We start from the raw sequence: 18795 nt of genomic DNA on the forward strand, positions 1-18795 counted from the left end.
GTAGCAGAATATATTTTTTAAATTAATTATTCCTGTTATTTTCCCGTCATGCCCTTGGACTGAAATATTGTGCTCAAAAAGTTTATATTGAGAATTGTAATGTTCCAACTCTGTTATCCTGTTCTGGTCCTGTGATAGCACTGCCAGTTCTGACTATTTTATAAACCTTTAAAGGGGTGGGGTATACTTGACCTAGAAGGGAAAGAATAGAAATCTTCCCCCTATCAGTATTTAAGAGGCTTAGAAAAAATAGTCAAAGTGGAGAACTGAAATCTGCAAGTTAAAAAAAAAGAGAGAAAAGAAGTTTCACCAGGCAAACAGAAAGATTGGAATACTAATTTTCCTCACAAAATAAGAGTTGCATTCTGGCCAGCACTGTTTGAAGATTTAGTAAATAAGTTTCTTAGCTAAAAGCTTGTTAAAGATTAGCCGATTATAATTAATAATGGCCATATAATTTGTATTAGCTTTGTTACTCCTTAATGGCATTAAGTACTTCACTTTTTTATCTGTGCAATTTCTACAATGCATGTGAGAAAGAGAATGAAATAGATTTTATTATGAGGCACTGGAATTCTAGGAATAGCCACTGCAATGTTTTTGACATGTTTTGAAACATGCCTCACCTTTCAAAATCTAGTATTATCCACTAAATATCATTAATCTAGCATGAGATAAGTAGCATAAAGCATTTTGCTAATGCTTGGCTCCTCTTCTCCTTCCTACCAAGAGTGCTTTGAAGTAAAGAACTAATTCTAGTTTTCCTGCCATCTTTATTCAACTCCTTTTATTGAATAAAATATAGCCTTTTGCTGTAAGCTTCACCAGTTCACAATTATCTTATAATAATTACAGAAAAAGACCCAATTAACAAGTCATCATCCGCAATACTTCAATTTGCACTATAATGTAAGAGAGATGCTGTCCATCTCCATATACATACCTGCTCAAATAACTGGTATAATCCACTATCTTCATGAAGCCCCAAGTTAACATAAAGCATTCCCTAAATGCTAGAAGACAAAGCTGATGGAAAGTGGAGTGAAAATGCATACCCAGATACACAGGCATACATGCCATTTAATTATTATGCATTTATTCATAATAATTTATATATTTCAAGCAGTGGTGGGATTCAAATTTTTTTACTACCAGTTCTGTGGGCGTGGCTTGGTGGGCATTGCAAGGGAAAGATACTGTAAAATCTCCAGTCAGAGGTGGGATTTGCCGGTTCTCTGAATTACTCAAAATTTCCGCTACCGGTTCTCCAGAATTGGTCAGAACCTGCTGAATACCAGCTCTGATTTCAAGTAACATCCATACACAAAATACTAAAGGAGTCCTCTAATCACAGATAGCAATTTTAAGAAGTTTCTTTGAGTTATGCTAAGCAAAAATAACTAAAAAGAAGAAAATATTTTTAATGTGAGTTTACTGCTCCCACTTGTATTTCATTCTATTTGCGTTCACTGTGTTTCTTTCTAATCATCAGCAGAAACCAAATAAATCAATATAATCCACACAGATCTTGTACAAGTACTTGCACCAATTCTACCTCATCAACACCCTCAGGCCCTCAGGAATCATTGTAGTCAAAGTATATTTTCTCCCAAATGTATTATCCACAAATGTCAAAATATATTTTCTCAAAATGTGGTATCCACAAATATTGTAATATTGTAGGACAAAATATCATAACACATTCTTTAGTATCACTGGCAATGTTTTCCCCATTATATACATTTCCATAATTCCTGTTGTTCTCTCTTTATCATTATTCATGTTATGCTGAAATAATAAAGCTTACTGTAATACAATATGAATTCTTCTATAAAATCTCCTGTCTGCTTGAATTATTTAATTTAATTACCTGTTAACAAGTTGACAGCATCACTGATGTCTATTACTGAAGCACTACACATTCTGAGTTTCTCAAAAGTACTTGGGACTACATTGCTCTTTATAAATGGATGAGATTTGTTTTTTCAATAGCAGTAGCTAAATTCTTGCAGAAAAACAAAATTAGCAAGATAATACAAAAAATTGGAAACAATGCAAAAACCAACAACCTGAATTTGAGCTTCACAACTCTTAACCTGATGTGCCATTTAACTCAGCAGTATCTTTCATATCAGAAAAAGCAACCTGCAATTCATTGCCCAATACCCTTTTTCCTCAATGTTCAGTGTCCTATTTCATTATGGTAAGAAACTCACACAAAAATAATGGAACAGGTTTAGCATGTTTGTTTGTTTTTAATAAATGAGGAGGAAAACTTTCTTCCATTCCCAAAGTACAGGGAAGGGTAAAAGATGGCAGCTGAGACCTTCCAAATGAAGGTCTCTTTTTTGCATGCATATAAAAAGTGGGCAGGGTTTTCAAAGCCACCATCTTGCCTTTTTTTTTACTCCCCCTGGAGATGGAGTCCTTGAAAACAAATATATGTTGTGAGTGGCTGAGTGACAAGAAAGAAGTGGGGCTGCATCATGCACATGGGTACATGTGCATGATGCAGCCCCACTTCTTTCTTGTCACTCAGCCACTCACAATACTTGTTCCCCACTAAATGCCAAAAGAACCTTCCAGCTACTAAATATATTCTCCTTCTGCTGCTCCAAATGGAAGCTTCAGAACTTCTTTGAAATATCCTTATTCTGGAATTCCCTTTGTGGCTCTTCTGCTTTTGGGGGAATTGCTTGCTAGCTAGCCAAAGAAACAGAGGAACATCATTGTAGACAGATATTTCTGCAAAAATGCCAAATGGTTGACACAACGGTTTTACATGGTGAATACTGGACCACCAAGACATGCAGGTTTCATACCTCTAATTTGAATTCTATCTATATTTTAATTTATCAAAATTAAATTTTAATTTATCAAAATTTTAATTTTAATAAATTACAATAAATGAAAATACAGATAAAATCAAAAATAGTTATATTCATTTTTATTCTATCTGTATTTTAATTTATTTAAATTAATCAAAATTAGATATATTGATTTTGGAACGGAGTGGAGTGGAGTAGAGTGGAAGAGGAGAGGATTAGAGAAGAGACAAGATGAAATGAGATGAGACAAGATGAGAAGAGAAGAGAGAAGAGAAGAGAAGAGTTCTTTATGGGCCAAGTGTGATTGGACACAAAAGAAATTTGTCTCCAGTGCATAAATTCTCAGTGTACATAAAACAACAAAGTGATAAATCATACATTATAAGATATAATCATAAATCATAACATACAAACAACAAAGTGATAAATTATAAGATACCAATAGGAGAAGGTAATAGGAAAGATGAGATGGATAATAGTAATACAGCCCTACTACACAGATAAATATGCTTAGGTATAAGACAGTTTTTAATATCTGTATGAAAATTACAGTAATGTCCAAAGTTCAACAGAGGTGACCACAGTTTGATCATCTGCAAATCCACTTAGAAGCGAGGCTATGGAGTTCATTGGAACATACAATTACTGCAGAGGTGGTATTCAGCAATTCTGGAGAAATTGTAGCGGAAATTTTGAGTAGTTTGGAGAACCACCTCTGATTTTACAGTACCCTTCCCCTGCCACGCCCACCAAGCCACGCCCACAAAACCAGTAGTAAAAAAATTTGAATCCCATGACTGGATTACTGTCTTGGAAAGCTACACATTCAACGCACACATTATTGAGAGTAGGCTCTGCATAAATTAGCAGGGTTTACTTCCTAATAAAAATTAAAAGTGCGGTGTTCATCATATATTAGTTAATTTGATCAGATTTTTATATTCTTTTATATAAAAAATATAAATTAGCTTTTTATGTGGTGAAAGAGTCAATTCAGTTTTTAAAATTATGAAATTGCCAGTTGAGGTAAAATATTTTCAGAACAACATTTTCTACTCATTTTTGTTTTGCTGATTTTTCATTATGCTGATCCAGAAGTCACTCACGTCCCATCATGAGTTCAGGATTGCACTATTTATTTATCATGTCTGTTTACTTTTACAAACATAATTAGCATATGGTGTTTTGAATAAAGCAACTTGGATTCTTTTGAGACATCATTTGTTTTTCATCTGTGCAATAAAGAAAAAAATTAAAACAACCCATTTTATGTAAATGAAGCAGCTTTGAAGTTAGCATTGTCACTTCAAACTGTCACTGAATTTTAAACAATTGTTGGATATACACTTTTCCAAATCCCTTCAAAGTATTGTGTTCTTTCAAATGCTTGGAGAACAATAATTTTTTTTTCAGAAAATGATTCTTCCATGATTTGCAAGTAGGTAGCTATTTTCAAAACAGAACAGCTAACTGGATCTTAAAATTGCATAAAACAAGTCATTTGCTGATTATTATTTAAAAAAAAACATATTATCTTAAATAAGAAGTAGAATTAAAACTGGGAACTATGGCACCAAGAAACCTGACGTTAAACAGTGATAACAAACCTGAACATACTCATATTCAAGGATTCCTAATTGAATTGGTAAAAATATGTATATTTAACTCTGGATTTTGATAAAGGGCTCACCTGTACAGCCTCCTGGCAATGGTGTAAAAAACACCTCTCTTACAGGTCTGATTGACAGATATGCATGTGTCATTCATCTTGTCACCAGCTCACTGCAGAAGTAAGCTAAAGACAAATTCCCCATATTTATATAATTGTTCCTTATATTCTTTAAAATATGTATAACAATAAAATAGGGAAAAGTTTAAATAGAACATACATTTCATTTTTTTAAAGAAAACATGATTGGCATAACTACTGCTGCAATTAGAATAAAATTGGATTTCATCTGTCAGATATGTTAACTATAACTACACTTAATTGCAGCATTAATTGGCCAGCCTGTTTTTCTAGAAAGAAATATATAAAGGATTATGGTTTGGCTGTTTTGTTTTTTCTTTAAAAATTTTTTTTAACATCACTTCCTATTAGCATCTACATACACAAAAGCAAATCTTACTGGGTTTAGTGGGACTTACTTATACTAATGTTCATAGGGCTGCAGCTTCAGTGTGTCTTACTTAATACCTCTGTTCCGAAACATTTTATTCACGAACATCGCAATCCATCTTGGATTGAAAAAAAAAAAAAGCACACATTGTCAACCCTCTTACTGTCACTTTAGAAAAGCTTCATGTACTGCTTGATTGAACACAAAAGGCTCAGAGGGAGAACACAAAAGGCTCGGGGAAAAAAATCAGCAAAGAACAGAACAGTTTGAAATACATGAGTTAATAATGCTATTACTAATGCTTGAGATTTTTTTTTTTTAATCTTCTTTAGCTTTTCAAAGAAAGGCACAGCTTCATGACTTTCCATGATTTAATTTTAAAAAAAGAGTATGACCTAGAGGGAGGGAAATGTGCAAGTTCAAATAATAATAAACACAAAAGGAATAGACTCTCTATGAGCTGATATACAACAAATGATCATAACAGGATCCAATAAGTAACTACTCTGTCTCAAGCTTGACTGAGATAAATATTTTGCTCACCGGGTTTGCTATGCCTGTTCAGGAATTTAAAACTTCCTTGTCAGCTGTTTTGCATCCCCTGCCATTCATCTCGTGAATAACAAGCAAGGGAATGCTGTAAGCGAAGGGTACAAATGTTAAATATTTTGAATAGGGATCAGCTTAGGGCAGCTTATCCTCCACATTCTGGTCTAATTACACTCAGCAGATGTAGTGAAAGTGTGTGACAGAGGACAATATTGCTGCAGAGGGATATTTTACAAGTACTAATTTTAAATGTTCCTTTTTGGCTTTTTTCTAATTTTTTAATATGACATTCCTTGCACCAAAATACATATATATTAGGGTAAAAGGCTCTAATTTTGCCTGATTCTTGCTGTGCTAATTCTTAACAGGCATGAAAAGAATTATTTATTCATGTAAGAAACCATTCCATTGTGATTTTCTACCTAAAGCTTGAAGTGGTATAACCCATAAAGGTCTTCATTTATCAAAATGATAAAGATGGGATAATAATCACTGAATAAAAGATAGACATGATGTTCAGCCAAAGGAGATATAAGACATATTCAAGAATAAGTCCTGCTCTATTTAATACACATAAATAAGATGGAATGTAGTAGGTTCGGTTTCCAAAAGAGAGGGGATGCATTCCAGAGGAATGAGAGTCAGTTTAGGGCAGACATTTTGTGTGAGAGAAAGAGGGTGAAAACAATCCCTTCCTAATAGTTCTCAGAATATATGGTAGCAGATAGTTGAGTGCTTAGTCTGGCAAGATTCTGTCTACAGGTGTGGAAACAATAAAGAGCTCAGCTTGTTTCATTCTTGGGTTTGGGGCCTGGCATAAATTATGTACGATTGAAAACAAGGATCTTTGTTTTCTCTATAATTTTAGGGATTTCACTCAATAATGAATCATGACCTGATCTGAAATAGGGAAAATCTTCTCTTCATTATTCCTTTCATGCCTTATACTTAAGTTACCACAGTGGCAATATTTAATCTTTTACTCAGATTCTATACCAGGGCTAATGCAGCATAACCCCACATAGCAAATGTGTGCTGAAGAAATCAACACTCAGGGCTCATTAGGATAAACCAAATAATTATCAAAGTCCTGGACTGTATCTGAAGAAATGCTTGACACCTACTGACAATTGATCCAAATCTTGGGTACATACAGTCCTACACTGTTTAGTTTCTAGTGCAGTATGTCTACTTCCAAGTATACATGTTATACTTCCAAGTATACATGCATTTCATTCATTGGCCCTTGCTATATGTATATGTATATGATGTATATGTATAAGGAATGGATGGAAACTAATCAAGGAGAGAAGCAATCTAAAACTAAGAAAAGCTTTCCTTTGACAGTTAGAACAATTAATCAGTGGAACAAATTGCTTCCAGAAGTTGTAAATGCTCTGATACTGGAAGTTTTTAAGAAGAAATTGGACAACCATTTGTCTGAATTGGTATAGGGTTTCCTGCCTAAGAAGAGGGTTGGATTAGAAGACCTCTAAGGTCCCTTCTAACTCTGTTATTCCATTCCATTCCATCCTTTCCTTTCCTTTCCTTTCCTACCCTATCCTATCCTATCCTATGTATAGGATAGCTTATGCAGCATGGAATAGAAATTTGTATGCCACTGTTGAAATGCATTCCTATTTCTTTTGCCAGCCAAAGGAAGAGTGTTTTCCTCCACAGATGGGCAAAGATATGCTTGATAGGAAGATTAACCATGGATTTGATCTTTGGACTTTCAGCAGATAAACTGTGAATACTACACAGAGCACACATTATACCCTCAGTGAAGAAGCAACATTGGTAAAATTCTCTCAAGGCCCATGATTAATTGGATAGGGTGCATGTTCTGATTTATCTGCTGACTGTGCTTTGTATCTCTTTAAATCAAATGTCCTCCATGTCACTTATCATAAATTTGTTATGGCCAGCTGGGCAATTAGGATAGCTGAGCTGAATGATGAATCATGAAATTCAAGTTTCTTCTTTTCCCTTCTACAAATAAATGAAACTTTTTATGCAACATGCCATCTAGACTTCACTTCTGGAACAGCTTACTTTAAAATGTCCCTGTGAAATTCACCCAGAGTTTCATTAGGCTACACAAGAGAACACAGTTGGAGGGCTTTGGTGCTTTTAATTTCTTGGATGTTAACGTAGGAAAATAAAAACTTTGAGATGAAATAAAGGTACCCTTAGATGTCATGACTTAAATTTCCCCCAAATCTTGCAAAAATTACTGCAATTAAATATAATCTTGTAGAAATTAATGTTACAGGAATAATCTGTAATATTATATATCCTTTCTCATCTGAAAACAATTCACAATGACTAGCTGTGAACTGACTACAGTAAATAGACTACAGTAAATACAGTAGCAATAGTAATAGCACTTAGACTTATATAACACTTTACAGTGCTTTACAGCGCTCTCTAAGCAGTTTACAGAGTCAACATATTGCCCCCAACAATTTGGGTTCTCATTTTACCTACAGTAATATACTATATTATATAATAGTAATATAATAAACAATTTTGATATCTTTTAATTGTACTTGCATTATGTTTAAATGTCAAAAAGAATCAGAACTGGCTTGTTCCTAAATTCCTAAGGCAAGGATTCATAATACATTTACAAAAGGAGAAAATGTACGTTTCTCATGGAGCTTCTCAAACTATCCATTCATTGTAGTGTGTAGAAATCATCCATGTAAAAATAAGGGGTATGCGTTAATCCCAATATTATTTTCATGCATGTTTTGGAGAAACATACTTTCTATTGATGAGCGAGTCATGGTTAAAACATCAGGTTAGAAACCAGGAGACCGTGAGTTCTAGTGTTGCCTTAGGCACAAAACCAGCTGATGACTTTGGACCCATCCATTTCTCTCAGCCCTAAAAAGGAGGCAATGGCAAACCACTTTTGAAAAATCTTGCCAAGAAAACTGCAGGGTCTAGTTCAGGCAATTGCCAAGAGTCAAAACTGACTCAAATGTACCTCCCTTCAATAAGCATCTGTTTGTTGGTTAAATATGGAAATGCACAAATGGTTGCAACTTTTTTCAAGATAGCCCAATAAAAATATGCTTCTACCATAGGAAAGGCATTGCAGTAATTTTTGCAGGATTTGGGGAAAATTTAAGTCATGACATCTAAGGGTACTTTTTATTTCATCTCAAAAATTATAAAGTCTGCCCAGTTTCGGAGGGAGAGATATAAGGGGTGTGTTCCCTTCACATTTTGTTTTTACTTTTTTAAGAAGGAAAACCAGATAGTCCAAACCACCTTATACGATCATTGTAGTCAGAGTCTGTCTCCAGTCAATTACTTACTTATTTTACCAACAAATAGAAGCTTATTGAAGGGAGGTCAGTTTTGACTCCTGGCAATTGCCCCTCACTTTGAAAATCAAATGACTTTGGTGACCTGACCATTTTTCATTCTTGTCAGCTCTATTTGTTACATGAGCATACTGTTGGCCTGTTCCCAAAGAATGATCCTAGGGAAATTTAAAAACAAAAACAAATTCATAATGGCAACTAAAATTTTAGACTTAGCTTCAGGGGTGGGATTCAAATTTTTTAAGAACCTGTTCTGTGGGCATAGTGGGTGGGTGTGGCTTGGTGGTCATGTGACTGTCTGGGCATGGCCAACTCAACATCACTCACATCGAGGCACACATCTCCTCGCCTGGCCTCTCATGACTGTGGGGATGCTGCAAAAGTCATAAGTATGAAAAATGGTCAAAAGTCATTTTTTTCAGTGCCATTGTAACTTTGAATGGTCACTCCACACAAGCAAAGTACCAGCAAAGAAGGAAAAAAAGCGCCAGAGAAGTTCCAGAGACAGGAAGTCTAGTCCTACCAAGAATGTAATAAGGGTTAACGGAGAGGCAGTTTCTGTAAGCAACACCAGAATGTTTCCTTCCTGCCTTCCTTCCAGGATTAGGCCAGTAATTTCTTCTAACAACCAGTTCTCCAAACTGCTTAGAATGTTAACAACTGTTTCTAGAGAATAGGTGCGAACCAGTAGAATCCCACCCCTACTTAGCTTTGAACTGCAAAAATCCTTTTTTAATAAATAATAAAAATAAATTAAAATGTTAAAACTTTTAATAAAAGTTGCCCAAAGAAAACTAACACAAACTATTAAAAGAACAAAACTCTTTTAGTTTAGTTTAGAAAGAATAACAAGAAAGAAAACGCCTATGATTTCCTTTGTAACAAATGCAAGTACAATTACAAAATTATCTCTTACTCTGATTGCAAAAGAGCTCATTTTTTCTATTATCCAGGTTGTTGTTGTTTTTTGAATTGCAAAAATCCTGAAAGTTACCAAATGTTGTGGCATGCTTAGTTAACATCAGAATAATAGCAGAACGGAATATATTAAAAACTGTAATTATTTGTGAATTATAGCTCATGCTTTATAAATCTGGAATTAGCACATTGAAATCTAGTATTAAATTTGCTTTTACCAATTTTATATTTGCTTTTTTTTCTTTTTTGAAGTGTATGTGTGTTAGGGGAGGGAGCAGAGACTTCTATTTAATTCAGAGTAGTCCAAAAACAACTCCTTTCAGTTTCCAATTTTGGCTTCCTATACTATGACAACAAACAAAGCCTAACAAAGCTTCTTCAGCCTGATTATGCAACAAGTCTTTACGAGAGATACATGTAGTGAGTGGTGAAGTGGTGAAGATGTAAAAGTCAGGCCATTGGTAATCAGTCAGGAGGAGTTCACCTATGGTTGAATTTTGTGCTGATTTGATCTCAGCCCTGGTCAGGAATGCTCTGAACATTAATCATTGATCAGAATCATTAATCTCAGAAGTAAGATTAGGTTGGCCCAGCACTTCTCCAATACAGTCCACATTGATTCTCTCCGTAATCTTTGAAAATCTTATTGAAATCAATTACCCAAGGAACCTGCTGCCTTGTTACATATGGAAATGGATTTGTTGCAACTCCTGTTTGTTCTCTAAAAACACTAATTTTCTATGGGATTTTCCCTATGACTAAGTGTGGGACAGATCACCATGGAATACAAAATGATAATAATTTATTAAATTTATATGCTGCCATACTCCCAGTGGGCCCTGGGAGGTTACTTACATGGTGGTTTAAAGTCAACAAGCATTTGATGGCATATCATCAACCAATCAGCCAGTTCTTATGACCTACTACTGAAGACATGAATCTCTAAAAAGCTTGATTGTAAATAATCATCCTCAGGCTCTCCTTGTGAACACTGACTAGACCTTGCTTTTACTTTTATTGAATATATTTTAGTGTAATAACTTGCAACTATGAAAACCTAATACAAGCTAAAAATGGGAAAAAAGAGGATGCAATTAAAAATAGAAAAGAAAAAATAATATAGTAAAGAAAAAAATATATATATAAAGAAACAACTTCCCCATTATTACAAGTTTAAACAATATCACCTTCTTGTAATTCTTCTTAGGTCTCCTCCATACTTGTTCCTTTTTGGTTTTCAGAGCACTGGAGTCTGTTTGCTCACTGGCTCTGGATAAAACAGCAGATACAACTTCAGCAAAATCACAACTTGTTTACATTCCTGATTTCTTAAATCTTTTTGCATATGAATCAAACTCAGCAGATATTTTTAAAATCAAAATTTTCACTTCCCTAAGATATAGAAGACTGAGGATCTGTCAGAAGATATGGTGCTTTGGGAATCAGTAGACATTAGCAAAGCCACAAGGATTTAATTTTCTGGCTGCTATATAAGAAGAGGAGAAACGAAACTTCAGGAACATCCACCATAACATATTTATACTCCTGGTTCCTTAAATCTGAGTTGAATAGAAGACAGGAGATATTTTTGCCTTCTAATCTTTCATATTCTTTATATGAGATGAAAGACTGAGGCTGTCCCATAGCATACTGGTGCCACTGAACCTTGGTAGAGGTGGGTAAAGTTGCAAAGATTTGATCATTTAACCCAGGGGTGTCAAACTCACATTGTCACAGTGGGGTCATGTGACATATCGGGACTTTTCTCCCTTTGCTAAACCAGGCAGGGGCCTGCCCTGAAGTCTAACCAGGGTTTCTATATGTCAGTCCTGTCAGGTAAACCAGACCGGAAACATAACTAGCTGAGCTAAATCTACCTTATTGTAAAGCTAAATTAATAGAATCTTGCAAGTCTAAAGGTACACACTTCCCCTCACTACTTTTAACTGTCTGATCAATTAGGGTGGATCTTTCCTAAGTTTTTTTCTCAAAAGTTAAACCATTGGGAGCTTCTCCTTTTCTAATTGTTTCCTAAGTAGCACTTCTTTCCCTTTTCCCTTAAAATCATTTACCCATTCCATTAAACTTCAGGAGCTACTGTTATATATTTCTCTTTTCAGAAAATACAGGTTATACAGAATAGAAACAGAGTTAAGAGATGTGGATGGAAAGGAATTGTCTCTAAGCTTCCATCATTTCATACTTCACCAAGTACAAGATAAAGGTCACCTTGATAGAAACGTGTGAAAAGATATGGGGGAAGGTAAAACAGGAAAGGGGAAAGGGGAAAGGGAAAAAAGTAAAACAGGTAAGATAAGAAAGAGTGGCCAAGTAAGATCAGTTTCCCAGAATACTATCTCTTCATACAAAGATATTCAAGAAGCTCATCATGCCTCTATACCACTGACTGGATACATGCGCTGAAGAAAATTTGTAACCAATGCCAACATCTATGATCTCTTATAAAACTTACATTAGAGTTTTCCCATTTTTATTTTATTTCTTTTACTGATATTTGGGAGATGGCGAACATTAGAGCCCGATTATGTTTTCTATAAACTGCTGGCTTTCTGTAAGCTTCTTAATGATGTCACAACAACTAGGATCCTTTGGCTGAAGTTAAATGTCACTGTGGCTATATTAAATATATTAATGGTTTAGAAACTATGGAGAAACAGAGATCTAATTGGTACATCTGCAATGAATCATAAAACTCCTACTGAATCATGGGCAAAGTTCAGCAGAAAAAGAAAGAAAAAATCTTCACAATAGAGCAATGGCTCTCAAGGGAATGATGTGAAAAGACAGAATGTAATGTTCAATAACTGCTGACAATATTTTGTCCATCTATTGAACAGAACATGGGGTGAGATTCCTCACCTCTCTCAGCCTCTTGAACATCCTCACAATCCCAAAGGACTGGGAAATTTTTTAAAGCACAGCTGTGAAGTTTTTTCAGAAGGAAAGGAATAGTAGTTCAAAAGCAGAAGATTTCTTGGTGCAATCAACCCAAAAAGTTTATGTACTGATTTCATAGGATAAATGTTTTTTCTAATTTTCCTCCTCCATGTATATCATCTTTTAACTGCCATGCTGGCCATCATCACTTGTGTATAAGTATGTTTAATTTACAACATAAAAAATCTTACACTGTTAAAAAAAAACAGTACATGAATCATCCTTAAATCTTGGTGGGCCATATCTTTAATTGCAATAGTAATAGCACTTAGACTTATATACCAGTGCATAATGCTTTATAGCCCGCTTTAAGTGGTTTACAGAGTCAGCATATTACCCTGAACAATCTGGGACTTCATTTTACCCATCTCGGAAGGATGGAAGGTTGAATCAACCTTGAGCCTACTGAGATTCGAACTGTCAAATTGCAGTCAGCTGGCAATCAGCGGAAGTAGCATGCAGTACTGCACTCTAACCACAGTGCCACCATAGCTCTTAATGGGTGTTACCCATCCTTTACAAATACAGATTTTGACTCTATTCAACCAATTTAGTAAAATTTTATCACTTGATTGCAATGTTTTCCTTGATTGTTTCCAAAAAAAACAACCTATCCATGCTGTTCCTATCAACGAATAGGATTATAACTTTGGTGGATTTTTTTTTTTTAGAAAGAAGCATTGTTTTAGAACGTGCTTCTTTATATGGTTGTTAATAACCAAAACTTAAAGAGCTCTTTTTCAGACAGGTTGCTAATAACAATAACAACAATAATAATAATCTGTAAGACCATCAAACACCCACATCTACATAAAAATGCCAAATCCAGTCTGAACATCTGGCTGACTGTGCAATGAATCATAATATAATTATCACTGTATGACACAAAGGACATTAAATAATATTACCACTCAGAGTGGTACTCGGCACATTGGGTGCTGTGCCTAAAGACCTAGGCAAGCACTTAAAAACAATTGGTGCTGACAAAATCACTGGTCAGCTGCAGAAGGCCACCTTACTGGGATCTGCTCGCATAATCCGCCGATACATCATGCAGTCCTAAACACTTGGGAAGTGTTTGACTAGTGATTTGTGATATGAAACCCAGCACACTTATCTCATTTGCTGTATACACTGTAGTTTTTTGTGAATAACAACAATAACAATAACAACATTCAATTGCAAAATCCTCAGAACAGCTGACAGCCTGCAATGATATCTGTAAGACCATCAAACACCCACATCTGCCTATCCCAGGTCCCTGGGAAGGACTTGATAGATAGATAAAAATGCCAAATCCAGTCTAAATATCTGGCTGACTGAGCGATAAATCTTAATAATATAATTATCACTGTATGACAATTTTATTGTTTCACAAAGGACATTAAACAATATTTATGGAAGATATCTGGAATCCTGAAGGGGGCAGTCAATGATATAATTAAAACATATTTTAATATAAATATATCTTTTTTCTCTGTATTAAGTCTCTCTGTGTATTATTAATTTCCATCCCACTTTTTTGTCCAAAGGGCATTCAAATCATTGCATCCTGAGTAATCTGAGGAATAGTTTCCTTCTTTAAAAAGGGCAAAAAGCACTTTATGAATCAGATTAAGAAAACTCAGAGGCAAAAAAAAAAAAAAAAAAAGATATTCGCTGACAGTTATATTAGCTGAAAGTGGAGATGCTTGGGAGGCTATTGGTTGATAATCTGAAAGCAAGAGATGAGGAGAAGTCTTATCATGTTGAATTATTCTTCTTGGCACATTTCCTTGGAGTTGCTATCCATCTGTTAAGCTAGGGAAGATAAACTGGGGGAGAAAACACAAAAGATGGGTAGCAGGGTGCCGCAGCACCACAATTATCAATTTGGTACTGTAGCAGGCTCTTTGGGTTCCACAACAGGAGCAAGAGATGATCCATGTCCTTCATAATACAAATGATGAAGCTCATGTAACAGATAACAGAATAACATAGTTGGAAGAAACATTAAAGGTTTTCTAGACCAACCCTCTGCTCAAGCAGGAGACGCTATACAATTTCAGACAAGTGATTGTCCAATTTTTTTTTTCTTAAAAGCCTCTAGTGTTGGAGAAACCTCAACTTTTGGAGGCAAGTTGTTCCACTGATTAATTGTTCTAACTAACAGGAAATTTCTCCTTAGTTCTAAGTTGGTTCTCTCCTTGATTTGTTTCCATTCATTGCTTCTTGTCTTGCCTCCAGGTGCTTTGGAGAATAGATTGACCCCCTCTTCTTTGTGGTATTCCCTTAGATATTGGAACACTGCTATTATGTCACCCCTAGTTCATCTTTCCGTTAAACTAGACATGCCCAATTCCTGCAACAGTTCTTCATAGCATAAGACATCATTATGCTGTTCCATAATTGCACAATTTCTGTAACAACGTTATGAGACACTTATCTTCATTTTGCTGTCAGTATAGGTTGCTATAGATGCCTATTCCAATGAAAGCACAGATAAGCCACAACTACTTCAGCTGTGAATCTACTCTGATTGCTCTATATTTCCTTTCCCTTCACTCCAGATCTTCTGTCAGATGTACTTTATGCAAATAAACACTTGCCTACATATTCCCAAAATGAAGAAATAAAATTGGAAAAAAAGAGCCATCTTTTGCTGAAAGTGATGAAGCGATGATGTATTGACCAAAGTGAAGATTAAAAATTAGAATGCAAGAACAGATGGGACTTGAGACCCTTGACTACTATTAGTGGCAGACACAACAGCGCTTAGATATGCAGTTCTTTGAAAGGGCATTTTATTTACGGTGGGAGTTTTGATCAATCCCATCAAAAGGGCAAGCAAATAGTCCAAATAGCCTGGAGAAGTTTATTCTCCAAAGGTAAATAAAGTAGAACTTGTTGAACTGATTATAGGGACTACATCCATTAAAATAATTACAAAGAGTGTTCGATAGCCCTTTTGAGCTGCCTTTGCATGTTCATCGGCATCCAGAATCAGCAAACTGTTAATTAAGATACCGTACTTTCTATATAAGCATGAGCTGTTGAAAAGGCTCATCTGTAAATTGATTGTTCTATATTTGACTCTCTGTGCCATTTCACTGTCACATTGAGTAACATTCAAAATCAAAAATACAGTCTCACTGTACGCATGCTAGTTTTTCGAGGAAGACTTTCAAAAGTGGCTAAATTAAAATTTAGCCTCCAAGAGTCAATATTAAAATTTGTCACAGAAGGACTTAAGGCAGAAGTTCCCAACCTTTATGGCTTGGCTGACCGGCGGGGAGGGGGGACAGAGGAGCTGGTTCTGTGCAAGTGGCAGGCATGCATGTAAACGCACGCAACTCCATTTGCATGAGTGACCGGCGCATGTGCAGAAATGGAGCTTTGCTCATGAGTGCCAGCAGCTGCTGCTTGTGTAAATGGACCTGCCAGCAGCAGCACCCAATGGAGCTTCACATGTGTGCACCAGTGCCAGCACTTGCTGCTTCCGCAAGCATGCTCACACGCTGCTTGTGCAGCTCAGTTCCAAATGAGCCATGGCCCTTTTGAGCTGCCTTTGCATGTTCATCGGCATCCAGAATCATCAAACTGTTAATTAAGATACCGTACTTTCTATATAAGCATGAGCTGTTGAAAAGGCTCATCTGTAAATTGATTGTTCCCTGGCTTCAGGGAAAAATATGTGCTCCTGTGAATGTCTAGTGATAAACAAGAGAAGGTGAAGTTAGTTTGCAGCCTTCTTCAAAGGAACAATTTCCCAGGCAAATGTATGCTCCAAGAAGCAACTAAGGATACTGGTAAATAGATAAAGGTGACTTAGCATACAAATGGGTATTCCCAAATGCTATCTTATATTTGGTGATCGATCTATGCCTTGGTAGGCTTTGCCACTGGAAGCATAGTGTTCCAGCTATGTAGTGGTTTGAGGCAAACTACTTATAAAGAAGTTCTTTATAGAGCAATGCTTTTCTGAAACCTCAAGAGATGTATTGCTTGGGAATGTTGCTCTCATATATTCCCACACATCTGAATTCCTGACCCAGTTAGGCTTTTCAAGTCAGCAAAAGAGGATAGATTGGACACCAGTCTCCATCTGTTCCTGGAATATATCAAGGCATCTAATCTATATGCATTTTTCTTCTAAACCCGTTGAACCCATTTGAAGATATTTCCTCACAAAAATAACTATCTTTCTGTTATGTATGGTCGGTGGGTCCCAAAGAATGGCGAGGCTCGAGTAGTGAACAACAGCTCTTTATTTAGCAACCAGATTCTGAGACTAAAAACCCCAGCCGTGGCTGTTCTTTTTATAGAGTTAGCCACAGCTAGGCAGCCAATGACAGGTTTTTGAGTTTGCCGCGCTTGGTTTTACCCAATCGCGGCAAACTCCATATGAGTCAATCCTGAGTGTTTACGGCGACCAATCACGGCCCGGCTTAACCGGACCAATAGGAATGCAGGTTTACGAGCCTGCTTAGTATGGAACACCCCTCCCCTCTTGGTTCCATCCAAGGGGCTGGGTAACGTAGTCACGTAAGTAGGCGGGTCTTTGGACCTGCCTACTTGACTTGCACGGTTCATAATGTCTCTGTTCGTCGTCGGGTTCGGACGGGCTCCGCGTCGCTCTCAAAACCCTCGATGAAACCACCTGGAAGGGAGAGCCGGGCCTATAGCTGCAACTCCCACCTGGTGAACCCGGGTCGGTCGAGTCGTTCGCTCTGTTGCTCCCGCCTGTATTCTCTGGGCTGGTAGAGCTTGTCCGGCTGCTGCTTCCAGGTGAAGCACCTGTCTGCCATGGTTCCCTGTCAGCTGGTAAGTATTGTTGGTTTAATATTTGGGGTTTATTTAATGTGTGTGGGGGGTGTTCTGCTTGCACAGATACCAGTTCTTTTTCTGGATTTGAGGCTTCCCCCGCCCCCTTTGATTTCTTGGTTAGAGTCTGTGAGAGGAAGGGTGGTTAGTCTGGATCTTAGTTGGTCAATATGTTGTTTCCAACACCTACCATCGGTGGTCTCGAGCCGGTAGGAGTGAGGGCCGGTGACTTGGGTGATTTTTGCAGGAAGCCATAGTGGGTCTCCGGTAAATTTTTTAGCAAAAACAGTGTCTCCTACGTTGAAGGTGCAGTATTTACTAGTGGAGCCAGGGGTTTTTTCCGGGGTGTAAGCAGGGTGCAGCCGGTCCAGGGGTGACCGGAGTCTTCTGCCCATGAGCAGCTCCGCTGGGCTTTTGTTGTTGGTGGTATTGGGGTGATGTGTTGTATTAGAAGCATTTTGGTGATTTTTTCGTGGATGTTGCCATGTTCGATCCTTTGGAGAGTTTTTTTTTTGTAAATTGAACCATGCGTTCAGCTCTACCATTCGCCGCCGGGTGAGCTGGCGATGTCAATGCATGTCGGATGCCATGGTCTGCCAAGTATTGCTCGAAGGCCACTGCGGTAAATTGTGGCCCATTGTCAGATACTATCACATCTGGCAGACCATGGGTGGCAAAAAGTTTATTTAATTTCTTGATGACTGCTTCCATGGTGGTTGTTTTCATTTTGCTCACTTCGAGCCAATTCGAGTAAGCATCAACAGTGATTAAAAAGGTATGCCCCTTGGTTGGTCCTGCGAAGTCAATATGGATGCGCGACCAAGGGCCTCTGGGTGTCTCCCATTCTAACGGTGGAGCTTTTGGGGGAGCCGAGTGAGTCTCTTGGCATCTGTTGCAAGTGGTGACCCAGGTTTCAATTTGCTTGTCCATGCCTGGCCACCAAGCATAGCTTCTGGCCAGGGCTTTCATGCGTACAATGCCTGGGTGCCCCTCGTGCAGCATATCTAAAACTGTTTTCTGTAATGTTTCCGGTATTACCACCCGGTCTCCCCAGAGGATACACCCTTTTTGTGAAAAAAGTTCAGTTTGCCGGTTTTTAAACGGTTTAAAGAGTTCGTTTTTCTCGCTCTCTGGCCAACCCCTCTCCACCCAGCTGAGAACTCGCGCCAAGCGTTTGTCCCTTCTGGTTTCGCAGGCAATGTCTTGCGCGGTCAATGGTGGCGTGGATACTGTTTCTATTTGTAAGGTTGATAATGTGGGTGCTGGGTCATCTTGCACGTC

This window comes from Notechis scutatus, chromosome 2, assembly GCF_049901735.1.
Source record: "Notechis scutatus isolate UNSWTSFEM ecotype Mainland chromosome 2, rNotScu1.2, whole genome shotgun sequence".
Taxonomy (NCBI): Eukaryota; Metazoa; Chordata; class Lepidosauria; order Squamata; family Elapidae; genus Notechis; species Notechis scutatus.